This window comes from Esox lucius, chromosome 11 (genome assembly GCF_011004845.1).
Source record: "Esox lucius isolate fEsoLuc1 chromosome 11, fEsoLuc1.pri, whole genome shotgun sequence".
Classification (NCBI taxonomy): domain Eukaryota; kingdom Metazoa; phylum Chordata; class Actinopteri; order Esociformes; family Esocidae; genus Esox; species Esox lucius.
Window position 1 is genome coordinate 20,318,494 of NC_047579.1, and position 15,823 is coordinate 20,334,316.

Here is a 15,823-nt window from a genome sequence, read left to right on the forward strand (position 1 = left end):
CTCCAGCTGATGCTTGGCATTTCGCATGTTGACGTGATGCTTGCGTACAGGTGCTCGGCCATGGAAATCAATTTTTTGGAAATCCAAGTTCCCAACGTACAGCTCTTGTGCTGATGTTGCTCCCAGTGGCAGTTTGGAACTCTGTGGCGAGTGATTTCACAGGTGATAGGCGATTTATACAAGCTATGTACAACACCGGTCTAGGGCTGGTTTTGCTCCTCAATGCTTCCACTTCACAATTATAGCACTTACATATTGACCAGGGCAGATCTAATAGGCCAGAAATGTCATGAACTGACTTTGGTATAAGGTGGCATTCTATCACACTGCCATGTTTAAAGTTGCTAAATTCGGTAGGCTCCTAATCACAAATTGAATATCCAAAAATATTACAGAAAAATAAAAAGTACACTGCTCCAAAAAATGAAGGAAGCACTTAAATCACACATCGGGTCTCGATGAACGAAATATAAAGATCAAAATCTTTACATGTACATGTGTAATTCGTTGAGAACAAAATGACATAACAATGGTCAATGGAAACCAAAATCACCAACCGACCGAGAGCTGGATTCAAACTCACAGCAAAAATCAAAGTATACATTTATAATCACAGTCTGTTACAACTTGCGTGAATTTCATCACGGCAACTCATAATGTGACTCAATAGTGTGTATGGCCCCCACGTGCCTGAATGCGCTCCTGACAACATCAGGGCATGCTCCTGATGAGATGGCGGATGGTGTCCTGGGGGATCTCCTCCCAGACCTGGATCAGGGTATCAGTGAGCTCCTGGACAGTCTGTGGCGCCACCTGGTAGTGTTGGATGCACTCATACATAACATCCCAGAGGTTCTCAATTGGATTCAGGTCTGGGGAACGTGAGGGCCAGTCAATGGCATCAATGCCTTCGTTATCCACGAACTACACGCTCTGGCCACATGAGGCCGGGTATTGTCCTGCAACAGGAGGAACCCAAGGCCCACTGCACCAGCGTCAGTTCTGATGACAGGTCTGAGGATTTCATCCCGGTGCCTAACAGCAATCAGTGTACCATTGGCTAGCACATGGAGGTCTGTGTGACCCTCCAAGACTCTTTCACGTTTGTGTCTCCAAACTCTTTCACATCAGTCACATGTGCTCAGTGTGAACCTGCTCTTATCTGTGAATAGAATGGGTAGCCAATGGCAGACCTGCCAATTCTGGTATTCTCTAGCGAATGCCAATCGAGCTGCATGGTGCTGGGCTATGAGCACAGGTCCCACTAAAAGACCTTCATTTCACCCTCATGGAGTCTGTTTCTGACAGTTTGGTCAGAAACATGCACACCAGTAGCCCGCTGGATGTCATTTTGTAGGGCTCTGCTCCTCCTGTTCCTCCTCACACAAAGGTGAAGATACCGGTCCTGATGCTGGGTTGATGCCCTTCTAAAGCCCTGTCCAGCTCTCCTTGTGTAACTGCCCGTCTCCTGGTATCTCCCCCATGTTCTTGAGACTGTACTGGGAGACACAACCAACCTTCTAGCGACGGCACGAATGGATGTGCCATCCTGGAGGAGCTGGACCTCCTGTGCAACCTGAATGGGCTGCAGGTACCGCCTCATGCTACCAGTAGTGACAAGGACACTAGCAAAATGCTAAACTAGAGAAGAATCCGTCAGAACTGTCTGTGGCCACCACTTGCAAACCCATTCCCTTTTTAGGGTTGTTGCCTGTCCAGTTTACCTTTTTGTCACTTTTATTTGCACCAAAACAGGTGACATTGATTCCATTGCTTATGCTTCCAAACTGGACAGATTGATATCCCTTAAGTTCAAATGACTAGGTGTTATGCTGTGATGATTACGTTTTCCCTAAATTTTTTATATATATACTGACATTTTTGGAGCCTTTGTTCACAACCATGCACAGAATATATTTTCTTCAACCATTTGTTACATGGCATTTGTTAGAAAAATTTCAGTCTTTTAAACATTGAAATTGTTGAAGTCCCATCTTCAGCAATGAATGGCATGTTCAGTTGGTTTTAAAGGACATATTTGTTAGTTCAGCCCTCTAGGGTTTCAGTGGGGAATAGCAAAAAAAAAGGTGTTCATGACTATATATGGCCTTAGCCATCTAAATAAATAAATAACTGCTAGCTATCAATCTAGTTATCCTGTCTGGTATCTACTGTAACTATACTAAGCCAAGAAACAATGTTTGTATGCGTGTATTAGGTTAATGGAGCCACACTTACAGATTCCTATGTATAGACTTAGAAACTAACTAGATAACAACTAGACAAATAGATATTCTAGCTAAGATTATGCATCAAGCAGTTTGGAATTCATTTTTATAGCCTCTCCTGCTCGTGGGTATAACTATAATGGAGCAAACAAACTAATTGTGTAAACATCTCCTAGGTATGTAATGTCCAACATGATATATGGGAAACTTACTAGCTATGTAGTTATATTGTTACAATTATGATTTTAGAACAATAGAATAAAATTGCTGTGATCGGTACAAATTATGTGCAACAAGGAATTTTTGGAAAATACCATCTGTCACTAAAGCAGCTGTAAGTTAACAATAACATGTATTCTGATTACAAATGTTTAAGACTTACACAACTAGGAAGACTCAATATACTATTATGTTCTTCATTAGAAGGTTGTGTAAATGGTGTGTGTAAATGTTTATTAAGTAAATGTTGATCTATGTTATTTGATAATATATGTCCTTAATTCGGTCATTTCTAAATATTTTTTCAGCAGTTATAAATTAAATGTTTGTAACTTATTTCCATTAAATGGGCATTGGTACATGCATTTAAATGTTTACTTTAGACAGTGGTGAATCTTTTGATAAATTATTTGAAACAGTCATTGGTATGTCACTTTAAAATAGATATCCTTTTAGCTGCTATAATAAAGGGGTAAACAACTTTTCTGTTACAGCTGTGCTGATCCACTCGGTTATCATTTCATACCAGAACAAAAGTCATAAAATGGTTGGTTACCATTCCCTCTCATGTAAAACTGCTTTTCTACAATATGTTACTAACATACTAATACAATCATTGACATATTTTAATTAAAAATAATATTTGTATACATTTATTTCTGCTAATTATTGAATTTCATCCATCCACAAAGATATATTTCTGACACAGATCTGGTTGTTTATTCTATTTGCACTGTTATTTTTCATACTGCCTGATCGTTCACTCTATTTATTTGAGTTGCTTTGAGCATAGGCGTTCAGCCAGGTACTGTTTCCTTCCTAAAATAAATAGCCTCGACACAAATCTTATGTGGTTGTTTGTTCTTTTTGCATTGTTATTGTTCATTCTATTCATTCCTATTGCTTTGAGCATTGGGGCAGTTATCCAGGCACTGTTGACACCAATAGCACTGTCTGTGGTCATACAATTAGTACATAATCTGGCTTGTAAGGCAAGTGATTCACACAATAAACTATAACTTACATGCTGGACCATTTTACATTTAAGGGGAATTCTTATAATTATAACATTGATGACTTATTTATTTCGATCTATCATTTTAAGACTGGACGATGCTATAACAGCATTTCCTCCTAGACAGCTAAACACATTCCTTTTGAAGTTCAAACTGAAACAATTTAAGGACATTTTTAATTTCAATGTCCGTAAATTGTTTGCTGATGCATGATTTTGCAAATATCAAAACAACATCCAGTTACACTTTGTGAGACTCCCAATTTCCATCTACTATCACTGCGCCAAATACCCGTTTTGTAGTCCTAGTTATCTTGACACCTCTTACAAATGTTGCCAATTCCAGGCCTGTCGTGAGAACTACAGTCTTTAATTACTCAACATTCCAAAGCCGGTTTGTGTTGCAACTTTTCATGAAGAGGAACCGCAAAGGAACTATCAACAGTCAAGAACAGTTAGAATCCTGACTGGCAACAGCTCCAGCATGGGACATTCTTTTACTCTTCCCTACATTTAAGGAAACCCCACCACTGGGCATTAGGACGTATCGCGACACAAAAACCTCACCATTGTCACAACCCCACCCCCTGCAGTGAGGTAAAGTGGGGAGAACAAGTATTTGATACACTGCCGATTATGCAGGTTTTCCCACTTACAAAGCATGTCGAAGTCTGTAATATTTATCAGAGGTACTCTTCAACTGTGAGTGACAGAAACTAAAACAAAAATCCAGAAAATCCCATCGTATGATTTTTAAGTAATTACTTTGCATTTTATTGCATGGCATAAGTATTTGATACATCAGAAAAGCAGAACTTAATATTTATTGGGGTTGTACTCATCCTTATTCTTCCTCCAAACACGGCGAGTGGAGTTTAGACCAAAAAGCTACATTTTTGTCTCATCAGACCACATGACCTTCTCCCATTCCTCCTCTGGATCCTCCAGATGGTCACTGGCCAACTTCAGAGTGGCCTGGACATGCGCTGGCTTGAACAGGGGGACCTTGCGTGCGCTGCAGGATTTTAATCCATGACGGCGTAGTGTGTTACTAATGGTTTTCTTTGAGACTGTGGTCCCAGCTCTCTTCAGGTCATTGACCAGGTCCTGCTGTGTAGTTCTGGGCTGATCCCTCACCTTCCTCATGATCATTGATGCCCCACGAGGTGAGATCTTGCATGGAGCCCCAGACAGAGGGAGATTGACCATCATCTTGAACTTCTTCCATTTTCTAATAATTGCGCCAACAGTTGTTGCCTTCTCACCAAGCTGCTTGCCTATTGTCCTGTAGCCCGTCCCAGCCTAGTGCAGGTCTACAATTTTATCCCTGATGTCCTTACACAGCTCTCTGGTCTTGGCCATTGTGGAGAGGTTGGAGTCTGTTTGATTGAGTGTGTGGACAGGTGTCTTTTATACAGGTAACAAGTTCTAACAGGTGCAGTTAATACAGGTAATGAGTGGAGAACAGGAGGGCTTCTTAAAGAAAAACTAACAGGTCTGTGAGAGCTGGAATTCTTACTGGTTGGTAAGTGATCAAATACTTATGTCATGCAATAAAATGCAAATTAATTATTTAAAAATCATACAATGTGATTTTCTGGATTTTTGTTTTAGATTCCGTCACTCACAGTTGAAGTGTACCGTTTGATACCACTACATGCTTTGTAAGTAGGAAAACGTGCAAAATCAGCAGTGTATCAAATACTTGTTCTCCCCACTGTATATACATACCAATGGAGGACAGATTGACTGGCAAAGATTCCAGACCTTGACTTTTAACCATTGTCCACCAGTAAAGACATTAGGATATTTTGTGACTTTTACCCCTGTAACCCCCCCCCCCCCCCATTCTTTTTCGTACCCCCCCATGTGTATTCAGCCACAGCGTGTACCAGTAAAATGCTTTTATTTTTTAAGTACAAAATTATAGTATTTCACAATGAATGTGTACAAAGAAACAGATGTACAATTGTCCAAAGTAGTGTAAACAAGTTCGACAAGAAAATGCTTGTATGTATCCTCACAGCTATTTAGCAACAGAATGTTCTTTAAAGTTTAAAAACAATTTAACAGGGTTACAAGAAAGTATATTACATATATTAATTCAAATCTAATAAATATTGGGACACATTACTAAAAACAGCAACAGTATTTAAAGATAGTGCAAAGTTATGTTTAAAGTGGAAATGCTTGCTTGCAAGTTCCCACACAGCAATACAATAGAAAGCTCAAAATGACTCTGGCGGGCAAAAGTTTGGAATAATGTACATATTTTGAGGAGTAACAATAAAAAATGTATTGTCAACAGTTACACAATATTAACCTCACAGCAATGCACCAATAGAAAGGCTAAAAACAAATAGCAAAACATTTTACGTAATGGAAAACAAAATAACTACACCCTAATAAAGATACTAAAAACTATATAAAGTAGAGTGTCTGGTAACAGCAATTGAGAAGAGTGTGTGTGTGTGTGTGTGTGTGTGTGTGTGTAAATCAGTCCAGTTCAAGTGACCTTTGCTGGTCAGCTAATTGGTCAGGAAACCAAAAATCCAGTATCCACACCAGACATTATGTCCTCAGTTTCCCGGTAAACCACAGCTTCTCTTCTCTTTAAACTTTGAGAAATTAGGTTTCCAGGGTAGGGATGTGGTGGTCATTTTGGCCACACCTCTCCTCCCCATAAGAGGGGTTGGCTTTCCTTCATTCGTCAGCTGATTTGATCAGGTACTCAAACTCAGCAGAGCGCCAGCTAGGAGAGGAAACCAGAAATCCCCCGGGTTCAGTCTCCATATCAGACATCATGTCCTCAGTTGCAGACTGTGATTTTCAAATACAAATCATTTCATCACAGTTCAAACAAAAGTTTAGTAACAAAACTCTGAGTGTCTGTATTTTACGTTGACAAGTGTTATTAATGAGTAGCAAGACTTTAAATATCAAGTTAGTTAAACTAAACAACTTTTTTATACTACAAAAGTAATTCCAGGTTTGCAAATCTTTTTATTTTTTACAAATAAAATACTTGTTGCTGTTTTACCTTCATATGAAAAGGGATATACACCCATTTTAGATGTGGCCTTATTTTATTTATTTTGTAAGATAAATTATTCATCACATCCAATCAAATATAAAACAAACATTCTCAAAATGTTTTTTTCTTTCTACACATTTATAAATCGCTTGCGGCGCTGTGTCCGCTGTTTGATGTCCCTCTTTGCTGCTTTGTCCAGGTTGTCCATGAACAATGTTTCTCCCTTTGTGTCCAGTATCGGCTTGCAGCTGCATCTGAGAAGTCATGTGTGGTGTTTTATGAATTATAATATGCTTTATAATCCTTAATTCAATGTTAGAGTTTGCAGTTAGGCTATTTCCTACATTCAAAGTCAGTCCCGCTCCATTCTTCATCAATACATTTTAGACTAATCTGATTTACCAATAATCCCAGCACACCAGTGTTGTCGACTGTTCTACCTGAGATATGAAAGACAAAACATTCCTTTTTCCATACAGTATTGGAGCCATCTATTGCAGTTGATGTACATATTCAACCAATGCAATAAAGCTATAAATGTGAAAATCTTTTTGCCATGCCCCTTCTACGCTTAACAAATAAATGTCTATAAATGGTAATTAACAAGTTATTAATCAAGTTCAACTCAATAACAAGGTGTTAACCAATTTATATAACAATGTACACTGTTTATTGTAGTGTTATCCCGCCAAATGATTCCTCCCCAAAGCCCACAATCCAGACAACCTTAGACTTATCTTGTTTAATATATTTACATGATGAATGTTCCATTTCACGCAGCCACCACACAGGTATTGTTTTTTTTCTTTTGACAATTTTTCTTTTTTTTTAGGAAAATGGGGTAAATCCTGGCAATTATAGCAAATATAAAAAATTCGAATAAAATTACAAACCGCAGAAATCTAACATAGGTAATGTAGTTAAACGTTCAACTTACAGAAAATATATTTCTTCTTGCTGGAGAAGACCAGTAACAAAATTAGTTGGAGTGCATTGAACTGTTGTTGCGTTTTCAGTATCCATTTCCATGACTTGGCGAGTGGAATAGAAATTGCTGGAATGCATACTCGACGCTTTACTGAAATGTTAGCCTTCGATTACAACCACCAGCAGTGGCGTCGTTCGTCCTGGGCGTCCGAGGCTATAGCCCCTGATCTTTTATGAATAGCCCCGGATCTCAAATGGAACAAAAATAATAATAATTTTAAAAAAATAGACCCTGATCTATTCATCTATAATTCCGATCGCGCATTGTGAAAATGTGAACATTAGCCCGCTATCGAACCTTTCCGCATGTTTATTCATAACCATGTACTTTCTGTCCCGGGCGGGGCAGGAGGGTGGGCTAAGCCCCGAATGTTCTGTGTAAAATGTTCCAATAAAACACAATTGCGAAGTAAAACGTTCTCGTGAGTTTAAAAAAGAAGCGGGGTTGTGGTGAACTCCAATCCTCTTCATTTCACTGGTAAATGAAAATCGTCACGCCCTCACTCCTGGTTTTCTTCGCCAGATTGGGTTATTTCGTTTTCCATCACTACGCCCTCCTTCTTCCATTAATTTGATTGGCCATCGAAATATATAGTCTGTGCGGTCCTGTTTTGAACCATAATCGGAAAACAGTGTCATCTCCGCTCTTTAATTTATTTAGCACCTTAAGCGTAATTTGCTCTAACGGACCAGTCAAATGACGGACTTGAGTCAAGTCACTATAATGTAAAAGCTCAAGGCAGATAATCACCAACAGAGAAACTGGCCAACGCAGCAGTGTGCCCAAATTGCAAAGAAATGTGTGGACACAAACTAAGACAAAAGCAGAAAGGAAATCAATAGAGACTGAAAAGAGTGAGAATAACCAACTGACCAGTGTTTCATTTGCAATTACTTCTGCTATTGTTTGCCTTACCCGTAAAAATATGTTTGTCATATCAAATGAGGATAGAGAGGATCTGCATAGGGTTTTTGAAACGTTTGCACACCTATAGATCGACTGGGTCAGAGAAGACAAAAAGTCGATTCAAGTAAACAAAATAACTCCTGCACAGTCTGCGTAACATGCAATAAGAATTTAGGAACAACGTTTCGGTACCAACTTTAGGATGCTGTAAACTGTTGAAATCTTGGTACCGAAACGTTGTTATTAAATTCTTATTGCATGTTATGCAGACTGGGTCCGGAAGTTATTTTGTTTACAATTATTATATCCAAACAAGGATCTTGCCATTGTTCACCTGACATTGTTTCTTGAACTTTGCAATATAACATCAAACTTCATGGGAATCTGAATCCTCAACCAGCCTTTTTATAAAATATTTTATTCAATGACTGATTTGTTATTTTATTTTTTCTTTGTTGTCATGGTAAACAGCCACACACTTGTAAACAATAAAAATTTTATTTAGGAACATTTGTTGCACTTGAAAAAATATTTTAAAACCATATAATGTACTAAATATATTTCAGTGTGTTATAATTGATACAATTATTTGATTTAAATGATATTATTAACAAGTTTACAACACTTTAAAATAACTTGGTCAATTTTCAATCAATAAGCTATTTCTATACGACTTTATGTCCAAAAGTTCAACACTTTAAGTATACTACTTTTTAACTTTAGGTTGCCTGCTGAGTGTAAACTGTTGAAATTAGAAGGAGGACAAAAGACAAGTGTTAAGAACTAATTTGCATGTGCAAAGTTTGAGGAGTTTCCAGAAATGTCAAGAGCTTACTTCTTACGATTGTTTAAAATAATTTTATATTGTGACTTTTCTTTACTGCCCTTTTACCTGTCACCATTACAAAGATCTTTACTTGTATGGACACACTCCGAAACAGGCCTTTTCATGCAGTGTATCAACTATCAACTGTCTGTTCATAGGCAACTGCTTGCTAAGATTACAGTTAAGGTTAAGTTTAGAAGAAGGTTTAGGGTAAGTGTTAAGGTGAGGGTTAGTATTAGGACTAGGATAAAAGTTATGGTCAGGGTTGTGTTATTCTATCACAGTTAGTAGTTAGAATTTACTGATAGTCAATAGATAATCTGTAGAGCATCTACAGAAAATACAGTGTTACCAAATATATATACATTTTGTATATCATATGGGCTGGCACCACAGAGATCGCTATTCAAAATTATAATAATTAATTAAATGTTGGAAAGGCAGACTGCAACTTTTGTACAAACATCCATTGTTGCAAACCAATTGCTTGGCTTGAACAAATGTGAAATAATGCCTTGATACTTTTTACAGAGGTGATAAAGTTTATTATTTGGCCTCGCTAGGCTTATTAGACAATAGATGAATAGTGATTTCTCACAAAAGTACACAAATATCTTATCTTGTGTCATACTTTTACAACATGTGTCAACAATCACAATGCTCTTAATTTGACTCATTATAAAAACATATTTATAGATGGTATTCAAGGTTACAGTATATACACATTTTAGATTTGCACTCAGCAAAAATATACCACAGTAGTCCGGTATTCATTGCTACACGCTTCTTGTAAATAATAGTATTGAACACCACAGGGAAGATTAAAAGTGAGACCGACATCTCATTTAAAATGGTGCAATGTATTACAACATTATAACAATTACCAACAAAAAAGTAGACACATTTCTAATATATATGTTTTTTAAAGAATAGAAAATTTAAGAATAAAAAAAGGTAAAAACACATTCAAAATGACAGACAGCATTCACAATAAAATAGTCACTGAACAGCTGTTTAAAAATGTGATATAGACACTGTGGTGCAAGTACAATTTCACATTAGGGTCTTCACCAAACATGACTACTACCCAACAGTGTGGCAGTAATATACACTCACCTAAAGGATTATTAGGAACACCATACTAATACTGTGTTTGACCCCCTTTCGCCTTCAGAACTGCCTTAATTCTACGTGGCATTGATTCAACAAGGTGCTGAAAGCATTGTTTAGAAATGTTGGCCCATATTGATAGGATAGCATCATGCAGTTGATGGAGATTTGTGGGATGCACATCCAGGGCACGAAGCTCCAGTTCCACCACATCCCAAAGATGCTCTATTGGGTTGAGATCTGGTGACTGTGGGGGCCATTTCAGTACAGTACAGTGTCAGTTCTGTCAGTACAGTACTGACAGAACTGTACAGTACAGTGTCATGTTCAAGAAACCAATTTGAAATGATTTGAGCTTTGTGACATGGTGCATTATCCTGCTGGAAGTAGCCATCAGAGGATGGACATGGTCAGAAACAATGCTCAGGTAGGCTGTGGCATTTAAACGATGCCCAATTGGAAGTATGGGGCCTAAAGTGTGCCAAGAAAACATCCCCCACACCATTACACCACCACCACCAGCCTGCACAGTGGTAACAAGGCATGATGAATCCATGTTCTCATTCTGTTTACGCCAAATTCTGACTCTACCATCTGAATGTCTCAACAGAAATCGAGACTCATCAGACCAGGCAACATTCTTCCAGTCTTCAACTGTCCAATTTTGGTGAGCTTGTGCAAATTGTAGCCTCTTTTTCCTATTTGTAGTGGTGATGAGAGGTACCCGGTGGGGTCTTCTGCTGTTGTAGCCCATCCGCCTCAAGGTTGTGCGTGTTGTGGCTTCACAAATGCTTTGCTGCATACCTCGGTTGTAACGACTGGTTATTTCAGTCAAAGTTGCTCTTCTATCAGCTTGAATCAGTCGGCCCATTCTCCTCTGACCTCTAGCATCAACAAGGCATTTTCACTGCCGCATACTGGATGTTTTTCCCTTTTCACACCATTCTTTGCAAACCCTAGAAATGGTTGTGCGTGAAAATCCCAGTAACTGAGCAGATTGTGAAATACTCAGACCGGCCCATCTGGCACCAACAACCATGCCACGCTCAAAATTGCTTAAATCACCTTTCTTTCCCATTCTGACATTCAGTTTGGAGTTCAGGAGATTGTCTTTACCAAGACCACACCCCTAAATGCATTGAAACAACTTCCATGTGATTGGTTGATTAGATAATTGCATTAATGAGAAATTGAACAGGTGTTCCTAATAATCATTTAGGTGAGTGTACATTATTTGGTAAAGGGTAAAATGTAAAAAAATGATTAAATAAAGTTTTGGTTGTACATTTGGTCAAGGCACTTCATGAGAGTTGGACACTCAAAACTGATTTCAACTGTAATGTTCAACTGTGCAACCTTTGAAAATCATTACAGTTGATCTTATTAGAATTTGTGAGTGCATTTATAAATGGTTAATTAGTGGAAGTAGTTATTGGCTCGCTACTTGGCAAGCACTGACAGCTATTGGACAGTTTTGATCAATGTGTTATAACTGTTTATGAATGATAAATAATGCACTCACAAATGCTAAAAGAACGTTAATAGTGTCATTATTAACCGTTTATAGACCCTTTACAAATTATACATTATTTTTCAGTTATCCTTTTACTCCTAAATGCAAAAATGAAATGTTGACACATATCCTATACAACACATCACAGAGTAGCCACCTTAATTTCAAGCATGTTGGCGTCTGCATCATGGCGTGGGTATGCTTTACCTTAGCAAAACTAAATAAATCCTGGATGAAAACCTGCTTCAGTATGGTTTACACCAGACAATGGGAGGGGAATGTAAGAGGAACTTTCAGCAGTTCAATAACTAACAACATAAGGCCAAATCTATACTGGAGTTGCTTACCAAGAATATAGCAAAATGTTCCCAGTTATCTGTTTTAAAATCTATGGCGAAACTTGAACATTTCGGTCTTGCCACAATCCCCAACACATTCAAAGAGACTGAAGACTTTTGGAAATAATAATGGGTAAATATGGCTAAACACAAGATAACAGGGTGTGAAAACATCTAATAAAGGTATATTAGGGTATTCTTTGGTATTAATTGCAAATATGTTTATGTTTATATTCTACTTTGACATTCCAAAGTATTTTGTGGAGATGACAAAAACAAATACTAATTAAAGATATTCCATTTGAACATTTTTAAAAGTGATATTTTCTTTTTTTTTTTTAGCACGATAGACCTCATTTTCCACATACATTATCCAGACAGTAGTTTTGGTTGGAATTCCGTTTCCTGAGATTTATTTGCCTTTCTAGTTGCGTGCACTAAACTCTACTAAACTACTACTAAACTTGTTCTAAAATGTCTCCACATTAAATTCTAAAGAAGAAAACGTTCTTTTGGCCTTTTAATGATGCAAACATCACCAGTTGCACATTTGAAGAAAAGGGACTAGCTACTTTAGCCATTGTGCATTAAGTGTTGTTCTTCTCACTGACGAAATGGAGTTGTCATGGCTCCAGCATCTTGAGCCTGTTTTGCCAGTGTTTTGTTTTTGTCTCTAGTCTGAAGTTTTTCCTGAGTTTCCTGAACACATCCCGGCTGTGTCTCCAACCACTTACACCTGTTGCGATCTGCACACCTGGTCCTGATTACCATTCCCTGCACCATTATAAGCCACGACCAGACATTCATTCCCTGCCGGATTGTTAGCGTATCCAGCTGCTAATTTTGGAAAGTCCTTTTGCTGTTTTTGTTTTGTTGCCTGTCGCTAATCTGCCGCCTGTACCTCTGTCTACAGTTACTCACCTGGATCGTCACTCACCTGCCTAGCCATCTACCTCACTGCAGCACATTTTGGATCAGCACGCAAGCCTCCCGTCTTCCTGCCTCACTCCCTGCCGACCAACGGAACCTAATCGTTTTCCCACATTCAAAATACAAATAAATACTCACCTTCTACTTACCTCGTCCTGGTCTGCTTTTGGGTTCCTGCGCAAGACTTATTGTGACAGGAGTAGGCTTATCATTTGTTGCTTGTCTACACAGGCTGCGTGGCTACACATGAAAATGAAATCTGGATTAAAACAGCGTACAGTTACAAACTGCCATCAATACTGCATTGGCCTTGAGAACCAAGCTCTGTTGAATTGAGAGCTCTCAATGTCTAGTCTCAATTCTACTACAACGTTAGCCAACTTTTCAAGAGATCAACTACAGTATTAAGTTAGTTAGTTAGCTATATCTCGTAATGTCTCATAGCTAGCTAGCTATACCACTCACTTTGTCTTTGCATAAAAAAACGCCTGTTTGTCTAACTTTCTTGGCTGGTGTCATACGGTGCTAGCTGTGAGGTGAACCTACTATAATGTAGATTGTTTGCTAGCTAGTGGAATAATGTTAGCTAGCTTATATACTTTGCAACTATCATTCATATATAAGTTAGCCTAACTACACTTTATATATATCTGATAAGATAAATATCTACCTCATTCATACTTTATGGGAGGTAATTAGCTAGAGGTAGTGTCAGCTAGGTTACCAAACTTTCATGAGCCAGAGATCACAGTTGCTAGTTGCAACTGTAGTCTATATGGTAACTGGACCTATCCAGCAACTACCTCAAAGCAAAGTGCCTGCATGGTGTCCTAAAGCCAGTTTATTTGAATTATGCAATTGCTTATTGTACTGCCACTGCAACGTTCTAGGTTGAGCTTGGTTTATAATAAGAGTTGTGTTGTCAAAAAGTGTGGGGGACATGTCCCACTCATGTATAATGAAACCTACGGCCCTGTGTGCACACCTAGCTTCAATAGCTGGTGTTAGGTTGAAATAATTTCATGTAGCCATTTCTTGTCTGGGAGTATTTTTTCCTGGACTCTTCTTTACAGAACTGCTTCAACTCTGTCATGCTGTGGCATGCACTGCCTACTTCAAATACCCCCACAGCATTTTGATAGGATTGACATCCGGGTATTGACTCTGCCATTCCTTAACCCACTTCTTCTTTTTGAGTCATTCTGTTGTAGCTTTGCTTGTGTGTTTTCGAACGTTGTCAGGTGGCATGATCCATGTTCAGAACAGCTACAGCATTTTGGCCTCACATTGTCCTCAAGATTTCTCTGGTACAATATGGAAATCTTGGTTGAATCAGTGACGGCAAGTCGGCCAAGCCCCAAGGAAGCAAAGCAACCCCAAACAATAATGCCACCGCTAGAATGCTCTACAGTTGTTATGACATTTCTTCTGTCCAAAGATGGCATTGGGCATTGCAGCTGAACAACTCCGCCTTTGACTCATCTGTCCAGAGCACATCGTTCCAGTAATTTTTGAACCAGGTGTTGTCTGGCAATCGTCAGTCATGTCTTGATATTCCATTTGAGATTAGAGGCATCTTCCTTCCTGACCTCACAAGTAGGCCAGATTTTTACAGACTTTTTCTAACAGTTGACTCATGCAGTATGACATTGATTGTGGCAAGAGAGACTTGTTGATCCCTTGATGTTACCCTGGGGGTTCTTAAACACTTTTGTGAGCATATTTTGGTCAGCTTGATGGGAAAACCTGTTCTGCATAGATTTCCATTGGGCTGGACATTTCTCTATTTCTAGGTGATCGGTTGGACAGTGGAATGTTGGGATAAGTCTTTTCATCATGGCATTATGTGTTATTACACACCCATATATGATTAAGAGTTAAGGACAAAAAGCTTTTCATTTTTATGGAAGGCTAGACCCTCCTAAGTTACTCTCTAACAATTATCTAATCATTTGCCATTTTATGTGATGGTAAATGTAGGTGTTTACTAACTTTTCCAGGAAAGGAAATTGCATTTCTGTTTATTTTATTGCATTAATGGTTTCAAATTTAAATTTTTCTTTTGTAATTTGTTAAATTGCATTACCATTATCAATGAAAGTGGTTGGAATTTAACTCAGATATCCATGTGTCCACTGAATCCCGTGAAGCTCTACATCTTTCAGAAAAGTATTTCTCGAGTAACATAGCTCTCCTCCCGCGCTAGTCATTTTTGCATTCTACAACTAGTGCGGGAGGTCCCAAATTGCCGCATTTCTGTTTAAACTGTGCCTGATCAATAATTTTGGGCAAAAATAGCATTATATCAAGTTAAATATGCCATTAACACTATCCTCTCCAGCTCGCTCTAATCTGCCTCTAATCCGCCTCTAAAGCTGATAAAGTTCATGCCGAGGATCACAAGGTCCATAAAACGCTAATACCTTTATGTGTTTATTATGCGCTACGGTTAATTAAGAGATCATAGTGAACCCCCCTCCACGCGCATAGCGGGAATAAACCAATTAACATAGCCATTACCCTGAGAAAGCGCCGGGTGCACTCTCAATGGGATTGTCTTTTTACACAACACTTCATTCAAATTCAGTGATTATTAATAGTTAATGTAGGCTAGTGTAGATTACTGCTGTAGGTTATTCGTTGTTAATTTTTTTTAAATGTATGATAGCATGAGTAGCCTAATGTTAATGCGTTATATGTTGTGGTACTATATATG